Below are 21,016 nucleotides of genomic sequence, written 5' to 3'. Positions count from 1 at the left end.
CAGAATATAATCAGATTTGCTTTCTCTTTCCCTATTTCTTTTTATTTTTCATTTTTTCTCTATTGTTTTTATTTTAGGATTTGTTTTCGTAAATGTCTTCTATCTATGCTTACTTATTTCATTGCATGCTTTTAATTGATTACATTGAAGATAATGCAATATTTAAGTGTGGGGGAAGAGATTTATATTTTTGTCTTTCATTTTGAGTCCAATATATATTTATATTTGTCTTTTATTTTTGAGTCCTTTATATATATATATAAAAAATTAAATTTTTTTTTTTTTTTTAAAAAAAACTGCATTCATTCAAGTCTTATTAAATTCAGCTATTTACAAAAAAAAAAAAAAATTAAAAAAATAATAATAATAAAAATACTCTATACTAAACCATGTCTGCATCTCCGTAGGAGTTGAGGCTGAGCTCAAGGGAAATGCGAGAGTCACCGCCATAGCCGCTACCTCCCTCGGAAGTAGTCTTCATGTTGCCAAAGATGTCCTCACCATGCATGGGGAATAGTGGAAGGGTTTCTGTTAATGTCTGAAAGTCTAGCGGTGGCTAAACCTTAGTTAACGCTGATCCGGTGGGCGGATCGATACTTGTACTTATGTTGTGATTCCTGTTACCTGTCAAATAAAATACAACGGGCGTCAGAGGGAGACCGCGCTGGGCGGTCTTCAACTCTCCGATGCCTAAGTTAGTCAATGTATTTATGTTGACAAGATAACCGTAGGTAAGTATTGAATGCGTCCTTAATGAGGAGAGAGGAGAGAACCTTTTATAGGTGAGGAAGAGACTGATCTTGTCTTTGTTTTCGATGTGGGACTGATATGCTTCAGTTCTTAGTTTCAGAAGCTTCTGATGCTTAACTTGGCGCGGCGCGTGGCGGCGCGTGGGTGGCGATCTGGAGGCGGTCCGACGCCGAGGCTGTAGCCCGGCTGGCAGTGTGATTGTGTGAAACTTGAACTTTTTTAGCAACGTTTTGACGTACCCCAGATATGCCGCTAGCTGCTGGTCCTTGGCTTGGAAGCTGTCGTTGACCTGGTTGACGACTAGTTGGGAGTCGCTGAATATGTTGACGCTGTCAGCTCCTGAGTCAATGGCGAGGAGTAGGCCGGCGATGAGCGCCTCGTACTCCGCCATATTGTTTGAAGCTTTGAAGTTGAATTTCAACGCATATTCTGCCTTCAGTCCCCCGGGTCCGGTTAGGATAACCCCGGCGCCGCTGGCCTTGGCGCAGGCGGAGCCGTCCACATGTAGGTCCCATCCTGACTGTGGGGTAAGTACCCCTGTACCGGTTACCATTTCTGTTCCGGGCTGTGCTTGAGTACCGGGTTCTGGCTGACGCTCAGTAAGTTCAGCGATGAAGTCTGCTACTGCCTGGCCCTTCATGGCGGTTCTTGGCTTGTACTCGATGTCAAATTCGCTGAGCTCAATCGCCCACTTGCTGAGTCGCCCTGAGTGTTCAGGGTTCTGCATCACCTGTCTCAGCGGTTGATTGGTCAACACATGGATCGTGTGGGCCTGGAAATACTGCCGAAGGCGTCTGGCGGCAACGATAAGTGCAAGCGCCAGCCCTTCCAACGGTGGATACCTTGTTTCTGCTCCGTTCATGCCTCTGCCGGCGTAGAATACTGGGAGTTCATCCTGACCCTCCCGCCGAACAATGGCGCAACTTATTGCCGTTGCCGAGACCGCCAGATATATGAATAGTGTCTCTCCTTGGACGGGGACAGAAAGGAGAGGGACTGCCGCCAAATACTCCTTTAGACCTTGAAACGCCGCCTGACATTCTGGGTTCCAGTCAATGACCTTCTTGTGAGTTGTTTTGAGGAGTTTGAAGAATGGAGCGCACTTGTCAGTAAGTCGAGAGATGAATCGAGAAAGGGCGGTTAACTTGCCCTGGAGACACTGGACGTCTACTTTATACTTCGGGTCCGACAGGTCAAGGATGGCCTGTACCTTGTCTGGGTTAGCCTCGATACCTCGCTCGCTGACGATGTAACCTAGAAATTTGCTGGATGTGACCGCAAAGAAACATTTTTCTGGGTTGAGGCGCATACCATAGGCCAGGAGGATGGTTACTATGATCCTGAGGTTTGCCACATGTCCGCTGGCTTTTATGCTTTTGACTAGCATGTCGTCCACATAGACCTCGATGATTTTTCCCAGATGCTCAGCGAACATTGCGTTCATCAACCGCTGATAAGTTGCACCGGCGTTCTTCAGACCAAAAGGCATGACATTGTAGCAGTAAAGGCCTTTGTCGGTGGTGAAGGTGGTGCACTCTTGGTCGCTGGGGTGCATTTTGATCTGATTGTATCCAGAGAAAGCATCCATCATGCTGAGGAGTTCGTGTCCGGCGGTTGCATCGACCAGCTGATCGATACGAGGTAGCGGGAAACTATCTTTTGGGCATGCCTTGTTTAGGTTTTTGAAGTCGACGCACATCCGCCACTTGTCGCTGGGCTTCTTCACCATTACCAGATTTGAGATCCATTGGGGGTAGATGACCTGGCGGATGAATCCAATGTCCCGTAGTTTGGCGACCTCTTGTCCGATTGCCCTGTATTTTTCCTCATCAAAGGCCCTCCGCTTCTGCTTGATAGGATAGAAAGAGGGTTTGATGGTCAGTTTATGGGTGATTATTTCAGTGGAGATGCCAGGCATGTCTGCATAGGACCATGCAAAGACGGTGGCGTTGTCGCGTAAGAACTGAGTGAGTTCTGCCTCCACTTCTGGGTCTAGCTGGGAGCCTATGCGGACTGTCCTCTCAGGATGCTCGTCTGAGATGCAGACGGCCTTCAGTGACGTGTCCGGGTTGACCGGCTCCTTCATTACATATTTCTTTTCTTCATCTCTAGGATCCTCAAAGATATTCGGTGGTGGTGGGTCATTACCCACTGCCAGGATTTCATGGCGGCGCGTTGACCGCGCTACAGATGTTGAATAGCATTCTCGTGCCAGTTGTTGGCTTCCCCTCACACAGCCTGTGCCATTGGGCGTGGGGAACTTCATGAGAAGCATGTATCCGGCAATGATGCACTTGAGCTTATTAAGCGCTGGTCGACCAATGATGGCGTTGTACGAACTGGGACAGTCGACGATAATGAATTCCGTGTGCACCTCCGCCATACAGGGACTAGTGCCAATAACTAGTCGCATGTAATCCGACCCTAGTGGTTGTGTGATGTCTCCGGAGAAGCTGAGCAGTGGCTCATGATCCTGGAGTAGTTTCTTGTTCCGCTTGAGGTGGTCGTAGCAGCCACTGAAGATGACGTTGACAGCGGATCCGCTATCTACCAAGATTCTCCCCACCGAGAATTTGCCAAGAATGGCATCGACTAAGAATGGGTCGTCATGGGGTAAATGTACTCCGCGCTCCTCCTCCTCTGAAAAGGTGATAGGTTCCCATCCTGACTTCGGGAGTTTAGCGGATCTTTCATAGCGGATGTTGCAAACCTCCTTTGGGTGGTTAGCGCGTGCATAGCGCTTTCTTGCCCTGTGAGACATGCTGGTGATTGGAGCGCCGCCATCGATGGTGTTGATGCGGCCCAATGTTTCTACGTTGGCAATCACTGGCGGTGGTTGGCGTACCTTGAACTGTTCCAACTTGCCGTCACGGTATAAAGTCTCAATGGCTGTTTTGAGGGCGTTACAGCTGTTTGTATTGTGGCCGCTGTCCGCGTGGTATTTGCACCACTTGCCGGTGTTCCTGGGTTTGCCCGTTTTTGGGTATTTTGGAGGGGGTGGCGGTGGTACCTGATCCTTGCACTGATTATAGATATCTTCATATGAGGCCGTTAGGACCGTGAAAACTGCATACCGCTGTGAGGACTCCGTCTGCTTGCTGTTGTTGTCATGAGTTGGGCGGTTTCCCTTATAAAAATGATGTCCCTTCTGCCGCTTGGTTTGGTGGCCGCCCTGCTGCCACTCTCTTTTCTTGTCAACTGGCGGAGCTGAGGGGGGTTTATCAGCGGCTTCCTGGTGATTGGAAGATGGTTGTGCTGATTTTGCTGGCGTTGCTGGTGGTGGTGTTTCTCCATATGTGATGAATTCCGCCTGGGCGTGAATGACCGCCTCACTCATGACGTGGTCGTACGTTGCATTGGGATGGTTGTAATTGAGGTGATAGAGGAACGGTCCCTTGAGGAGTCCCTTCCTGAAGGCTGCCGACGCCATAGTTTTGTCCAGGTCGCGGCACTGAGATGCTGCCGCTCGCCATCTTGTGACAAAGGCCTTCAGTGACTCATCCTCCCCCTGTTTGACGCTGAACAGCTGACTTGTGTTGTGATGTCCGGCAGACAATAGGATGAAGCGGGAGAGGAAAGCATGCGACAGTGCATGAAATGAGCCGACCGATCCTGGCGGACATTCAAAAAACCAGTTCATTGCTTCGCCGTCCAATGTTTCGCTGAACAGATGGCACAGGGTGGCGTCGTCGAATCCCTTGTTGTTGGTGACCTTCTTGAAGGTGTCCATGTGGACAAAGGGATCGGTCATTCCGCCATATGGCGACATTTTTGGGGTCTTTGCATATGTTGGCCTGACGGCCTGTAGGATCGCGGCGGAAAAGGGGCCGGGTCTGGAAGTGAACAGCGGGTTCTGAGTTGATGTCGGGACGCCCGTCTCCGCCCGGATTAACCTCTGCTCCAGTTGGTGCATCCTTTCCAATAACTGGGCGGTTGCATCGGCGGCGGAATCGGCCTGACTTCCCCGCCGAGTTGGCTTGCGCCTAGGTATGGGCGGATCATCCTCAGTCCTTGCCCTGACATTCGAGCTGTTGGCGTGCGGAAGGGATTCCGCCGTATGTTCTAACATTAGTTGGGGTATGGGCGGTGGTCCCATTCCTGACAACCCTGGTGGGTTCAGCGGTACGTGCGTTTGTATGACTGGCCCTGGCGCTGCCGTGCCGGCGCTGGGTCGACTACGCCTGGTACTGCGTGACTGTTCGCTCTGTGCCGGGCGGTCGGTGGCCGCCAAAGTGTTTTTTAGTTCCTCAAAACGTGTCATGAGCGCGGCCACCTGTCTTTGGGCGTCGGCCTTCTCTCTACGCTCCTCCTCACGCTCCCTGTTTGCCTTATGAAGATCCGCCAGTGCTATCTCGTACATGGTGACGAGATCCTGGCCTGACGGGCGGCTGCTGCCTGGGTTTTCCTCACCACCGGGATTGGCCGGGGTTGTGAATAGTGCGCGGTTAACGCCGATCGCGGGGTCGGAGGGCTGGGGAATGGCGGGAAGCTCCGCCTGCTCTTCAGCGTTTCCCCCGCTGTCGTTAGTCATGATGATTGTAGCGGGATGACCTTTAGTTCAAGGATTCCCACAGACGGCGCCAATGTTAATGTCTGAAAGTCTAGCGGTGGCTAAACCTTAGTTAACGCTGATCCGGTGGGCGGATCGATACTTGTACTTATGTTGTGATTCCTGTTACCTGTCAAATAAAATACAACGGGCGTCAGAGGGAGACCGCGCTGGGCGGTCTTCAACTCTCCGATGCCTAAGTTAGTCAATGTATTTATGTTGACAAGATAACCGTAGGTAAGTATTGAATGCGTCCTTAATGAGGAGAGAGGAGAGAACCTTTTATAGGTGAGGAAGAGACTGATCTTGTCTTTGTTTTCGATGTGGGACTGATATGCTTCAGTTCTTAGTTTCAGAAGCTTCTGATGCTTAACTTGGCGCGGCGCGTGGCGGCGCGTGGGTGGCGATCTGGAGGCGGTCCGACGCCGAGGCTGTAGCCCGGCTGGCAGTGTGTTCGCCTGTCATTCCTTTGGTTGGAATTAGTACCTTTGGCGGTACAATGAGCATGGCCCATTATAGCTAATTATGCTTGCAAATGTACACGTATGTACAGTTTCAATCTCCTGGTGATCTCCTCCTCGTTGTTCCATGAAAGATTGTCCTCCTGTTGTGCCAAAGGAGGTAGTACTGGTATTAGTGTTGAAGGGTGAGGAGGAATATGGGTCAACACCATAGCCGACACGTGACCCAAAGTTTAGATCAATGGATCTACCATCATCAGTAGAACTAGTGGATCCAAAATTGAGATCGAGAGATCCACCAACCGGAACGTTCCGAAATTCCTTCAACTTCTGCCTCTCACGAGCCTTGAGGTTCTGGAACCAAAAGAAGACGTTTTTGTCCTCGATCTGCCCATACTGTTTCAGATGAAGGCAGATCTCTTGAATCTGCTCTGGAGTTGGGTACTTAAAACCCTTATCATAGTAAAGGCCCTTGAGGATTCTTAGTTGAGGCGGTGTGGGAGCCCACCGGTTACTACTCCCGGCTGCTTGGATGCTTCCTCCCTCCTCGGTTGGTTGCTGGGCTTGTAATTCCATTTGTTGCTGGGTTTGTAACTCCATTAGTTGCAGAGTTCGTGGTTCCATGTTGATGAAGAAAGGATTTGAGTTTCGAAAGAAAGGCTGAAGGGTTGAGAGAGAAAGACTGGAACTCGGAAGAATTTTCTTTTGGAGTGAACAGTCGCTCAGAATGCACCTATTTATAGAACGAGTGAGCAGATCTCCACCGTTGGATCGACGATCTCTGAGATTAAATCTACGCGTTGGATTAAAGTCACCCGAAAACACGGAAAAGCTGTTGGCTCGTGAAGGACACGTGGGGGAACCAAACTGATCTCGAGGAGCTGTGACAGATAAGCTACAGCCGAAAGCAGGTTTAATTGCCGTGAATCAAGGAAAAGAAAGGACGCGTGGGGGCATCAAACGAATCTCGAGGATCCGTGACAGACAAGCTATAGCCGAAAGCATGCCATAAATCCAGGAAAAGAAAGGAATATTTACACGTGGGGGAGTTTCTTGGGCCGTGAACTGTCATAACTCTTCTCCTTCCAGGAGAAGCTTTGTTAAAACCCTGTGCTTGTTGAGATTTCTACCCTATTTTGTGCTTTACATATACATCCTTTTTTGTCTCCTCCAGATTTTACTAAGGTTTGTCTAAGCGTGCAGTTTCAAATTCTTTCTACTTCCTCATGGCTCGAACCAAGGTTACCCCTCGCAGGGGCGTAAATCAACGCCGTGTTCTCTCTTTGGAAGAAGAAGGTCGTCAAGCGGCCACTAGAGCTGGACTTACTCGTCCATGGGACCATCGTCCTATCCGTGAGCGTACCCGCAGTCCCCTTCCTCTGCCTCGTCGCTCTCCCAGACTGCATCCCGGAGAGTCTTCTTCCTCACCAGCTGCTCATGCTCCTCGGCCTATGGCCACCCTGGAAAGCTTGTCGGATTAAATTGATGATTTGCGTTCCTCTCTCCGCGATGGTATTATGGTGACAGATTGGAGAGTCAATTGCATGATCGATTACATCTCTGAGATGAACTGCTCTTTGATCCGCTGTCACACTGCAATAAACAAGCTTGCTCAGGAAGTCAATAACTTGCAAAGTTATCCTCCTGGGTTTCCTCGCAAGGACATTACTGCATCACAACATGAGGACCCGCCTCCGAAGGCTGAAACCAGCAAGAGGGCTGCCACTCGCCCGCATACCGCTCCTCCAAAGGAGTAAATGGAGGTACAAGTCTAGGCTGAGAGACTTTAAACATTAAGCGCTGCATGGGAGGCAACCCATTTCAACCGTATCTGTGGAGGAGACTTCAAACGCAGATTTGCTTTCTTGAACTCTTCCTTCTATTTTATTTTCATGAATTTTAAGTTGTTTTAAGTTTCGTTGTGTTAACTTTCTCTTCTATGCTTGATTTATGCTTTGCATGATTTATATTTGTTTATACATTGAGGACAATGCATGAATTAAGTATGGGGGAAGGATTATTGCTTTATTGTGTTTTTAGTAGTTAGTATATAAAAAAAAAAATTGAAAAATAGTTGATGTTGGATTGTGTTTTTATTGTGTTTTTAGTTGATGTTGTGATACACTAAGGTATATTGGATTAAACATAGTCTTGAAAAAGGGTAGCTGTTTCAGTCCCATTGCACATCGAGACTCCCTGTTCCCGTACCTAAGTGTTGAAATTAAATTAATTTAAAAAAAAAAAATTGTTGGTTTTAGAGTGTTTTTGTTTGTTTGAGTCTTAGGATGCTCCTACCGTCTAGGATGAACATGTCTCCGAATTCATGGCTGAAGGTTTTTACAATCAAAATAGGACTTAATTGAATTCTGTGGTTAATCGACATTGTGATGCTTGTATGAAGATTTGGGATAGGATTGTAACTTGGTTCATTAAGCATGCTAGGATTAAGTCTGATTCATTTGACCCAAGTGAGCTGTTGAGCTAAAATACTTTCTTTTTGAGTGCATACTGATAATTCTAGAATTTCGTGGCTGTATTTGCAAAACCTCATCTTTCTTTGAAAATCCAATGATCATGTGCCATAGATTTTAATGGACTAGAGAGTACTAGAACTCGGCTGTTGTGACTGTCAAAACTTGTATGCCATAATATGCACTGATCCTGGATAGGATAGAAGGCATTAGGGTAACCACCAAAGCCAAACAAGCATGTGTCCCCAATTGTGCCCGTCGTGGGACTCCTTAGAATGAACCCCTTTGAGCCTACGTTGAAAACCTTTGTTTCATCACCCTCACTACCCTACCATGAGCTTAGTACAGGATATCTCTACCCTTGTCTTATGGACTTAGTAGAGCATGACATAGTATGTAGGGGTGACGATGAAAGACAAGTGTGGGGTGGGGAAAATCCAAAAAAAAAAAAAAAAAAAATTTGCCTTGAAAAAAAAGAAAGAAAGAAAGAAAAGCGGCAAAAGAGAAGAAAAATTGAAAAGAAAACTCTTGGGAAAATGTTGAAGTGTGGTTTTGGACTTGCAAATTTGTAGAAGGCTCAAAGTTGAAAATTATGCCTTTGTCCATTCCCATGTTGGTTAGAGTGAAGGTTTGGCCCAAAACAATGATATTTGGTCTACAAAAATGATGACATAAGGTGGTCATTATATGCTCTGCTAGGTCCTTAGGATTTTTTTGTATCCTTAATCTTCATTTCGAAAACCCTAGCTTAGCCCCATTACAACCTGTTTTAAGTGCTGACTTGATCCTTGAGATGGGCAGTCTTTGGTTAGTGGAGTCAGTTACGCAGTCGAGCTTATGGTTTAGGTCCATTTGTGCACTTAGTCATTTCATGAGGTCTTTAAAAATTCTTCACAAAATGTGTTTATTGATGAAATATGCAAGCTGTTTGTTGCCTTACAATTTGTTCTCTTGCATATACTTGAGTGTGAAGCTTTTAAGCCATTTCGGAGAGAAAAATTGAGAGTATGCCCTGTGAGTTTGGATTGGACTTGTTCGAAACATGCTATCATTCACTGTATAACTTAAGTTCTCCATATCTTGCTTAGTCATATGAATGTCACAGGTTTATTAACCATGGAATTATCTTTGTGATTTTGATTAAGTGTTTAACGTGAAAGCCATGAGTTTGGAGTCTCTGAGACAACAGTTAGGAGCAATAGAGTCATTTACTTGCTTTTTTGTCAAGTCTTTGTTCTGTTTTGGATTTTTTTTGTTTTGTTTTGCTAAGGGACTAGCAAAAGCTAAGTGTGGGGGAATTTGATAGGAGCATTTTAATGTGATATTTTAATAGTTAATTCCTCACATTTTGCTTAGTTAATTCCTTAACTAAATCGATTTTTAATTCAATTTCTATTTTTAGGTACATTGGAGTAGATGAAGGTGAAATGAGCGTTAGGTCCATAATTACCTGGAAATGATGGAGAAAAATGGAAATGTACTAAAAGATCAATTTTACACATATTCCTACTCCGGCTAGGAGAAACCAAGCCAAGCAAAGAAGAAGGAGCGGCCGCCTGACCAAATGAACTTCAAATGAGCTGAAACCTTCCAGATCCATTCTAGACACCCAAAGGATCATTTCTTATGAAGAGTGCCAGAGAAAAATATGAGTGGAAGGCCTTCAAACAATCAGCCCAATTCTCTACAGAAGCAAAACCGGAAAACTGGACCTGTAAGAGGTCCAGCAGCATTTTCGGCCCAAACACATGGCAATACATTCTGAAATTTTACCACAATGATCTACACTCATAGTGGAACATTTCATATGAAGAAGTCAAAGGCTAAAACTGAGTTCTTAGTGGAGATAAAAATTAAAGGAATAAAGGAAGAGAAAGTGATCTCACCTAACAAATCCACTAAGTGTTTAAGTGCTCTTACCTAACAAATCCACCAAGTGTTTAAGTGCTCAAACCTAACCCATTATGATTTGTTTAAAGGCCAAATAGTGTTGCTTGGAAGCCTATAAATAGAGACCAATTCACCATTTCCTAAACCAATTCCTTCATCCATCTCATCTTCTTTGTCTCTCCATTTCCTTTCCATTTTTCTATACCAATTCCTTCATCCATTTCATCTCCTTGTCTCACCATTTCCTCTCCATTTTCCTTAGTCACCATTTCCTACACCAATTCCTTCATCCATCTCATCTTCTTTGTCTCTCCATTTCCTTTCCATTTTCCTTCTCCATTCTCTAGTTGCAAAGTTCTGCATTTTCAAGCAAGGAGAGGAAGAAGAAGAAGGAGCCGTGAAGATCATATCCTCCATCATCCACCTTGAAGGCTTGCTTCCAAGATTCAAGATCCAACCATCTAGCTTTCCATCTCCATCTCCACCTCCACTCACGGTGTAATTCGTTCCTTTTCCTTGTAACCTTTTTGGTTTCCTTGTTTGATTTCTTATGAACTTGTTTCTAGTTAACAATAATGTTTAGGGCAAAGTTTAAGCCCAATTTCTATGTTTAAATAAAGTTTTCGAATTCTATAATTGTGATTCTAAGTTGCTTATATGAGTTTGTTCGATTAAATTTGCTTTACAGAAAACTTTTATATGTTTATCTTATTTGGGTCGACACTTATAGGATTTGCATGTAATTGGTGCTAGGTTTAAGGACATGAAATCGACTTTTCGTTTTGTGTAACTTGAATCAAAAGTAGTAAAGGTTCTGGACAAGAATCGAATTTAATTGAAGAGGATTGCAATTAGGTGGACTTTTCCATAACTAAGTTGTACACTTAAGTTAATAGCCTTTCTCTATGTCTAATGCGTTGAACATGTCATGATTGACTAGCTTTCTAGGGCTTGATTGCATGTTTGATAGGATTAATCTAGGTGCTTTCGCTTAGGTTAATTAGCATTGAAAAGTAAAATATGGGAAATCATTTGCTTTCGAATGTTTCACATGATCAACTCCTCTCTCATGACTTGGAAGAACAATTATAGGATTTGAATCGAATTTGATTACATGGAATTAATTTTGATCTTTGTTCCTTATGTTTCATTCTTGTACATGTGTTTTTACGTTTTCTTTATTTTATTTATTTTAATTTTAATTTTAAGAATCCTAATCCCCCCCTTATTTGTGTTTACTTGTATATATTTATTCTTTATTTTATTTTTGTAAATAATACTTTATTATTTTAATTCTTTATTTGTTTATACAATTGTATATATTTATATTCTTTATTTTATTTTTGTAAATAATACTTTTCTTTATTTGTTTCACAATTACAAGTGTACCCTCAATCCCCGGAATAGAACGATCCCTACTTACTTATGCTACTAACGATATTTCAGGGTTAAATTATGCGCTTGCTTTTAGGCGCGTCACATTTTCATAGAGTTCTTCAGCTAGTGCAAAGAGAGCTGAGAACATCAGACCACTGCTCCTTTCTTGAAAGGTAAATAAAAGGTTATCCAGGATTGCCTTATGGTGATAAGCTAGTCTCTTGCCAGTTCTGAACACAGGAGTATCAAAGGTTCTTAATTCATAATTAAAAACATTTATGATTCCAGTTGGAGTCGATCTGCTTTTTGGCAAAGCAGCAGCCGTCAACGGTCTTGATGAGCCTTTACCGTCTGCCGTTTGAGACAGGCTAGCCAATCCTTTACCCTGGGATTGATCAGTTGTTGCTAGTCCTTTTGGACCTAGCAAGAATCTTTTGAGGATTTTTTCTTTAGGATTCTCAGCAGGTTCATGTTTTTTCCCAGGACTTCTGCTTCTGGGATTACTACCTACGTCGTCATCTTTTCTGCTGAACATGGCCAGTTCTATGGTTAAGGCGTCTGGAAGATAGTTCTTGTTTCCTGCAATTAATTCAACATTATAATCATATTGGTTAAGAAATAATTGCCAATTTGCTAGTCTTCCTCTATCAGCAGTTTTATCAAGTTTAAAATTTTTGAAATTCTTTACTCTAGCACAATCGGTGCTGACAGTAAAGGGTTTTCCAAGAAAAGCTTGAGAATTTAAAATTGTTTTCTTGATAGCCAAAATTTCTTTTTTCCCTGTGGGATAATTCAGTTCTGCTGGGTTGAACTTGCCACTACAAAATTTACAGATCTTTTCAATGTTAGTTCCTAGCGTTTTTGCCAGAACAACACCGGACCAGTAATTATCACTCGCATCTGTTTGGAGGATAATTTCAACATCTTCTTCTGGTTGTTGCATAGGAGGGAGGTTTTTGTATAGATTTTTTATCTGCTTTACAATTTTCTCATCATCGGGAGTGAAGTTCCATTTTCTTTTGGAACTTGTCTTAAGAGATAACATTGTTGTTAGTCCTGAGATTTTGGGAATGAAATCTCTCCCATAGTTTATGACTCCTAAGAATCTCTCTAGACTCTTGGCATCAAGAATTTTATCTGGGAACTTCCAGATCTTCACAAGGATATGAGGTTGGCGTTTTATGACTCCATTCTTGATATTTATTCCTAGGAAATCAACTTCATTGAGGATAAAGAAGATTTTCTTTTCACCTAGGATAATTCCATGTTGAACTATCAGCTTTACAACCTCGTGGAGGTGTTTCATGTGTTCTTCTTTGTTTTTGGAGAAGACAAGGATGTCATCTATATAGACAACGCAGAATTCAGCCACATGCTTGAAGATGTTGTCCATCTTTCTTTGGAAAATTGAGGGGGCCTGCTTTAGACCAAAAGGCATTACTAACCATTCGTAATGACCTTGTGGTGTTCCAAATGCAGTGAGAGGAACACTCTCAGGATGCATCTTGACTTGCCAAAACCCGACTTTGCATCGAATTTTGAAAAGACTTTAGCTCCTCTGAGCTGGTTGATGAGTACTCTTACTTGAGCAATTTGATAACCGTTTTTGACAGTCTTCTTGTTGACGTCTCTGTAGTCAATGACCATTCTCGTTTTTCCTCTAAGGTTTTCTGCATGATTTCTCACGTAGAATGCTGGAGCATGATGAAGGCTAGTGAAAGGCTGAATTAATCTCTTGTTCAGGAGATCTTCAATATCTTTTCTGAATTCTTTTTTATCTTTCTCTTTGTACTGAGGAATATCTTTGACATGACAGATGACATTCATATCATGTAATCTCAATTCACAGACCATTGGGTCTTTTTCCCAAAACTTCTGAGGGTCTACATCGATGTTTTGCTCGAGTAGTTTCTTCATTTTATCAAGAGTGGGAATTTTCTGAGACTCAAGCTTATTCTGAAAGTGCTTAAGGTTATGCTCGTGAATGAAACTAGCTTCTTCATCTGCTCTAGATATTTCTTCTTCTTCTTCTTCTTCTTCTTCTTCAGAAGATGATTCTTCAACAAGTAGTTCTTGTTGTTGTTTGATTTGGAGGATTGTTTCAAATTTGGGGTTGTAGGGGGTAAGATCACCACTATTCTGTTGCGATCTCTGATATTGTGTAGTAAAGTTTGGATCTACTACACTTTTGGCCTGGGTACGCCTATCTGCCCAGTACACCCTTTCTCCTTTTCTGAAGCCTATCGCTTCTTCATCCTGGATAAATCTCTGTTGGAGAATAAAATCATTTCCCAACAAGAAATCTGATCCTTGGCCTTCAGATTTCCAAACATTATGGATGATAAATGTTCCTCCACCAATGGTGATATGAACATTTTTTGCTACTTTATTCATCGTAAGATGGCTTCCATCAAACGTAACACCAGTAGCTGTTCTTTTCTTATCTTCTTTCCAGAATTCTTCTGGAATTGCAAATCTCTTTGCAACTGTAAAGCCTGATCCGTTGTCTACAAATGCATGTAGATGATATTTTTTATGATCAGGAAATTTTAGTCCAATCTCTATGTAGTTGCTGTATCTACTAGTAGAGACGACTTTCGCTTGTTGTTGCTCATTTTCTTGAGCTTGTTCCTGAGGTATGAATGATTTACATTCTTCTGGAACATTTTCTGGTATTTCAACCAGTTTAATAGTTGCATCGAGTTTTTCTTCCTCGATTTTTTCTTCCTTTATTTGTGAGGAAGATGGTTCCATAATTTATTGGAACTGAGTTTCTAATTCTTTCTCTTTTTTCTGAGAGAAATATTCTTCATACTCTTGTTCGACCAATTGGCTGACAAGGCCGTTCTTGGTTTTTCTTCTTGCTTCAGCTATGAAGCATTCTTTGTGATAAGTCTTTTTAGACCTTTCACATAACATAGGAAGTCCATTCTTTTCGTGACATAAGCAATAGTCACAAACGAATGTACCGGGGTTCACCTGATAAGAAGACGTTATTGCTTCCGTCTTACTTTCTTCCCAGTTTTTGACTTGTCATTCATCAGCTAGATTCCAAATACTTTACTTCAGAATCTATTTCAGAATCAGATGATTCTTCTTCTTCAGACCAGACAGAATAAACTGACATGTCGTCATCTTCATCATCAGAATAGGCTATTTCGTAGCCATTCATGCTTGTTGTTTCTACTATAGGCTCGTATTCTTCAAATAGAGCTTTAGTAGATCTTTTACCCTTTTCTGGGCATTCATTGACATAGTACCCTTCAGCTTTACATAACTAACATCTGCAAGCTTTCTTGCTTGGTTGTTGTTTATGATGATGATTATTCTTCTTTTTCTTGAAGAATTTCTTTTTAGGATCTTCATCCTGTTGTTTCTTGAAGTTGGAACTTTTCTTAAATTTCAAATCTCTTTTCTTATTACTCTTTTTGAAAATTTTCAAGTAATATTTTTCTTTTCTTTTTATGTGGAACTTAGATTCATGACATCCCCAGTTGGTTGACATATCTAGTATTCCATAATAGAAATTTTCAACTCCTTTGAGTTGTTTTTTGGCCATCTTAGCTCTAAGATTGGCTTTGCATTGCTCTTTTAGTAATTGCCTAATTCTGTCGGCAATTCCTCCAACTGAAAATCTTTCAATTGGTTTTTCAGCTATGCTTTCTCTCACAGCTGTTCTCCATGGTTCAGGGAGTTTCCTGTGCAACAGGTTGACTAGATCAGTATTTTCTAGTTCACCGATTGTACAGTAATATTCTTGAAATTCATTCAAGTATTCTTCAAAATATCTCATGTCACAAATTTTGAGAGCATAGATATTTGATTTGGCCGCTTCTTTAGCCTTTTCACTTAGATTTGAGAGATCTCCATATAACTGATCATACAGAGGTACTGCAAAATCATACGGAGATTTTGAATGTTTTATCTCTTCTAGCCAGTCTTTCCCTCTGGCAATCTCTTTGAAAGAGAAGTAATACTTTTTTGCTACTACAGTGAGAGTAGTTTCATAGTACACCTGAAGATCTGGTGCTTTAAATTTTCCAAGGGTAAGAGCAGAAGCCATCATCAGGCTATCAACCCAGTGGTAAAGAGTTTTTCTCTTGTCTAGAGCTTTGTCTAGATTTAACCAGATACCATGAGAGGAAATTGGTACTTTGGGTATATTGTCTTCTGGGACAAATCTTTGAGAATTTATTTCTCCAGTTTTGCCGGTAAGGGCTTTTTGTAAAGGGAGTTTTACTTTTCTCTTTTCTCTTGTGATGAAAGTTTTGGAGCTTTCTCCTTCTTCCATTTCAATATCCTGATAGGGAAGGAGTTTTCTTTCCTTTCTTGGTTTGAAAATTTTCATTTATTCGATTAGTTTTTCTAATCGTTCAGGATCTTCGCAGATTTTTGCTTCATCATAGAGGTCATAGAACTTTTGTGCTCTAAACATGTTTACTGGTCTGTTCAGATCAGCTTCTAATTCTTCTTCAGTGATGGTCTCTGATGGTTCTTCAGAGTATTTAGTACCACTAACACTAGCTTCTCTAGTGGTGTAGCTTCTTCTGAGAAGATTGTTGTTTATCCTTATATTTTCAGGACAGACGTCACTTTTTCTGTGATCGTCAAATTTTAGACTGATATCTCCAGTCTTTTTGCTTTCATAAATTGCAGCTTTGACATTTTCTGCTGGTTTTTTCGGACCAGACAATTTCCATTCAATAAGAAAAGTTACTTCATTCCAAGTAACCTTGTGGATCTGTTGTGAATGATTTTTCTGGCTAGTGAGGAAACCAGTAGTGAGACCTGGGATATTTGATATCCTAGTTTTAGGCTCCACTGTGGTACTCATCAATTTATAGTATATTCTGTATACTATAACCAGTTCTTGCATATCTTTTTTCATTGATATGTCATCTGTCTTGACTCTCAGTTTTAAACAGTGAGCTACATCTTTCAAGCTGATTGAGAAATTTGGGAAGCAGTTGAAATATGCCACTTGATTGCATAGAGATGCCTTAAGGGTTCCCAACAGACTAGCTTGAAAATCTGTTAGTCTATTGTCTTGGAGGACACATAGAACTGAACAGTTTATGTCTTCTCGGGCAAGAAGTTTTATGCCTACTTGGACTGCTCCAATATGCATAAATTGATAATTTTTTGTTCTTGCTCGGGCAACTTCTGCAGGAGTGATCATCAGTAGATCGGTTTCTCCTGTTGTTGAGGGGGTTGTAAATTCCAACAATTTGAAGTGATGGCTATCCATCAGATCAAAAGTTTCCCTTTTGTAGATTGTTTGAAATCCAACTTTGGAATTGAGGCGTTTTTCACCTCATGTTCGATTTCATTGTATTTGAATTCTTCAGCGTTTAGGAGTTGTACTCATTTCTTTTTCCCGAAGATGCTTATCATCTTGACATCTCTTGTGTTTTTCGGGCTTTCATACTGAATACTAGTTTGACTAGTAGATGGTCCAAGAAAAATCATGTTTGGAACATGATTCTTCTTAGGTTTTTCTAATGGTTTAAATCCATTAGCTTTCTTTGTTTTTACTATAGGCATTTTCTTGTCATTTAGTATAATTTTCATAGAATCCAGCGTTTTTTGCTGTTCATTGATTTTTCTACTAATACTTGTTAGCTTTTCTTCTTCCGTTTTTTGGAAGTTCCTTGATATAATCTATTTTGTTTTCCAATTTTTCTAATTGGTAGATTATAGCAGGTAATTTTTCTAGATGATCTTGACATCTAGATAATTCTTTCAGGAGGATCTGATGTTTCTCATCAGAGGATTTCAGTAGAGAATTCAACTTCTCTAATAGTAAATCAAACATTGTCCCCATTGGGGATTCCCCTTTTGAGCTATTTTACAAGCTCTGATACCAGTGAGGTGCGGATCCAACCAATGCTCAAATAATCAAGAGGTTTTTGTTCCTCTTGAAGAGTATACAAGATATCTTCAATATCTTGTTCAATTTTATAGATTATTGTTTGCTCTATAGATGATATCCCAGTAGTTGGGAGTTTCTCTGCTAAGATTATCTCAAAAGTTTTTCAACTCTCTCAGATTTTCTCTTTCTTTTTTCAATTCTTTGCTAGTACTGTTACAGATAACAACTAACTCAAGTCTGTCAGCTATTGAAATTATGAATAGTAAATATTTAACTGCTTACCTTTGAATACAGAGGATGAATTATAGTTGCAAATATAGTCTAGAAAAATAACTTCAAAATGGGCCCACCACTATTTATCAAAAAATAATAAATATGTGATAAGAAAGAAAAAGATGATGGAGAGGGGTAGTAGTGAGTGGTTTTGAAAAGTATGGAGGAAAAGTGGAAAGTTTTGTGTGAGTGAGAATAAAAATAAGTTGTTGGGGTGTATGAGGAGTATATTGCTAAATTTGGGGTGTATGAGAATTTTCCCTATGATTTATGTACAGATGCCTGTACTGAAAGTGGTCATGGTGTTCGAAAGCCGGTCCAACATAATGTTGCTTAGCTTGGAGAGAGACACATATTTACTAATTATTTCGAGTTGGAAAAAAAGCGCAAGCAGCAATATAATAGGCAATGCACAGCTTAGAACTTTGCAAATTGCCTCATCGAAACATACTGTTACAAGGTAAGAATAGACTTTTTTTTCTTTTCTGTGAGCTGTGACCTATTGGTTATCTAGGATAATCAATATCGTGGATGTCACAGTTTCAGATCTCACTGACATCATAGAAGGGGAGGAGTGGGGTGGGGTTAAAAAAAAATTAGAAATTTTTTTTTCCCTCTTTTGTGTCCTTATTGGTAATTTGGCATGAGTTGACAAAGTCAACTATAATTTGGAAAAAGAGAAAGATACAAATACCAATTTTGGAGGTATGAATAAAAGCTCTCTTATATAAATCTACAAAAAATAAACAAAGGGAAAAAGAGCAAACTTGGAGGATTATACAATGCCACGTCCTCCTAATATCAGAAACTAATTTGCAATTTTTCTTCTCTCACATTTTCTATACTATGTAAAAGACATTCTCCTCTTTGCTAGTGAATCACCACTCACGGTCATACACTTCAATAATTTAATCTGGTATTCAATAACTCATCATCTGTCTAAAAGTTTCACCAAAATATGAGTTGCCTATAATGCTCTTTAGAATAAAAAATAACAACTCATAGTAAATCATTCATAAGAATTATTATGGTGAAACGAAAAAAGGAAAAAAATAGAAGAAGTTGGTGCAAGAAAAAGTTTTTATGTCCAGTACTATTTGGTCTGATGACATAAATATTTTTTTGTAGATAAGAGATCATGAGTTCGATTCACGAAAACTAGTTGTTATATTTATAACTTGTTGATGTGATAAAAAAAAAAATTTCCTCTCCTCGACAATAGCACGAACATCACAAAAGTATCAAGCTAAATGGTGCTCGATTCACACATGTAGTTTTTTAATTTTATTTTTTTTGAGAAGGAGTGTCTCCTGAGACATGCTGCAATTATTATTGCTCACAATAATAAATAATCTCAGAAAATCATGGTTATACAAAACTTAATGTGAATCATATTATTATCCAATTGTGTGCTATGTGATATTGAATATGCCCATAAAGTGAATCTGATATAAATAACCAGAATTTCCTGTAATTATGGGTGACATAAGCGAATCTGATTTACTGTAATTATGCACAGAATCCAATCTACAGATTCATTGGGTGACATGCTCTTTTCAGAATCAGTCAATTATGATAATTTGACCAAAAGAAAGGAAAAATGACTAAAAATAACCAATGGATTCATTCAGAGCAGCCCAAGGAGCAGACCAAAAGGCCAGCAGGCCCATCACTAAACAAAAGTGTATTAAATAGGCCCATAAGAAACATCACCACTTTATAATGCCGAAAGTGGGTTTTTTTTAATGCCAAAAGTGTGTTTGGTTTGCCACTAGCAATGCCAATATTTTTTTAAGATGAAATCTCACATATATGTTATCAACTGGTTTAGTGAGAACAATATCAATTTCATATAATATCACTTTGAGCAACTCCATCCGTAGTCAAGAAATGTTAAGGTCGAAAAGTCAAGGGGTCGACCAGTCAAGAAACTGTTCACTGCTACTGGACATAGGTTTCCACCCGTTCTATTTATTGACCAGACATATTTACTTTTCATTGAATTTTTTATTTTTTTTTATTGGAAAATTGAAATAGATTTGATGTAAATAGATGGTAATAATGAAGATTTATGGATAATTAATGTCAGAATTTTGTAACTATAGGAAGAGAAGGAATAACAACTTTGTGTAACTATGAAATATAATTTTTTGGGTTTGAGAGGTAAAATAAATGATAGGTATTTATAGGAAAAATTTTAGAATTTTTTACAATTTTTTTAGTTACCGTTGTTGTTACTGTTACATTAATATTCCTACATATTAATTACAAGCCGTTGGATCCTCACATTAATTGAAATCAATGGTTCAGATTAATTGACTGTTGGATTCAATTTTCTAAACTAGCCAACGGCTAGCTTCCACGTGTAGCACCACTGACCATTCAATTCTGGAACACGCTGCCATCACTGGGCTAACTTTTTGCCGCTACACGCCAAGAATCTGTAGAAGACGCGCCTTGCTTCTTGCGTCCCTTCTCTCCACCGATCCCACGTTGCCATTGGGCCGAGCTGGCAGCCGGCCAAGAAATGTCAAGTTTTCAGTTAAGCAGCTGCCCTTTTTCTTCTCCTGGGATGCCAGAAGCCATGATTCAGCCAGTCAAGCTTCAACCGGTGGAAGCCATTTTTTTTCTGAAATGGAGGTCACCACCTCACCTTGCCCAGCTGGAGACCGGTCAAGAGGGCACCGGTGGAGTTGCTCTAATGGGTTAAAGAGGTTTTATTGCACAACACCAATAATATCAACAATAAAGTTGCAAGCGAAACATAAAATAGTCACCAGCCAACACCATAAGAAAACTATTGCCACTAATTTTAGGTATAGACAACACATGAACAATCAATTAAACTCTATGAAATTTCTTCAAATGTTGCAGTTTAATGTCTCCGATACGTCTAGCATTCTAGATCAAGAGTTTGATACTTGATAATTTTGGAGATGGGAAAACGTTGTAGGTCTAGACTAACCCTAACCTCTGGTGAATCAAGCCTACAACGATAGTGATCATCCTTGACGTTGCAATATTAAACCATAGACGAATTTTAAAGCTCAACTGGTTTTCAATCCTACACTATACATCATCCAAACCAAAAGAAGTATCATTACTTGGTGAAGGTCGATGCCATGATCTCTTGGAGTTGTTAATTATTTTCTCAAGAAGAAATAATTAAGAAAATGAAAGTCAGATATTTGAATCTTAGAGTTGGGGGCACTTGTCTCTATCAAATATCAATTATCAAAGGATTGTCAATAGTAATCGTAGCGTGCATGGAAATGAAAATTGAGCTACATTCCAACACATGCATGAGTTGTCTTCCACGTTTTGGGCTACACTTTGATACGCAACACCAACGAGCTTTACTCACGCTTGCATT

Source organism: Rosa chinensis, chromosome 2, assembly GCF_002994745.2.
Source record: "Rosa chinensis cultivar Old Blush chromosome 2, RchiOBHm-V2, whole genome shotgun sequence".
Taxonomy (NCBI): domain Eukaryota; kingdom Viridiplantae; phylum Streptophyta; class Magnoliopsida; order Rosales; family Rosaceae; genus Rosa; species Rosa chinensis.
This window is presented reverse-complemented; position numbering follows the sequence as displayed.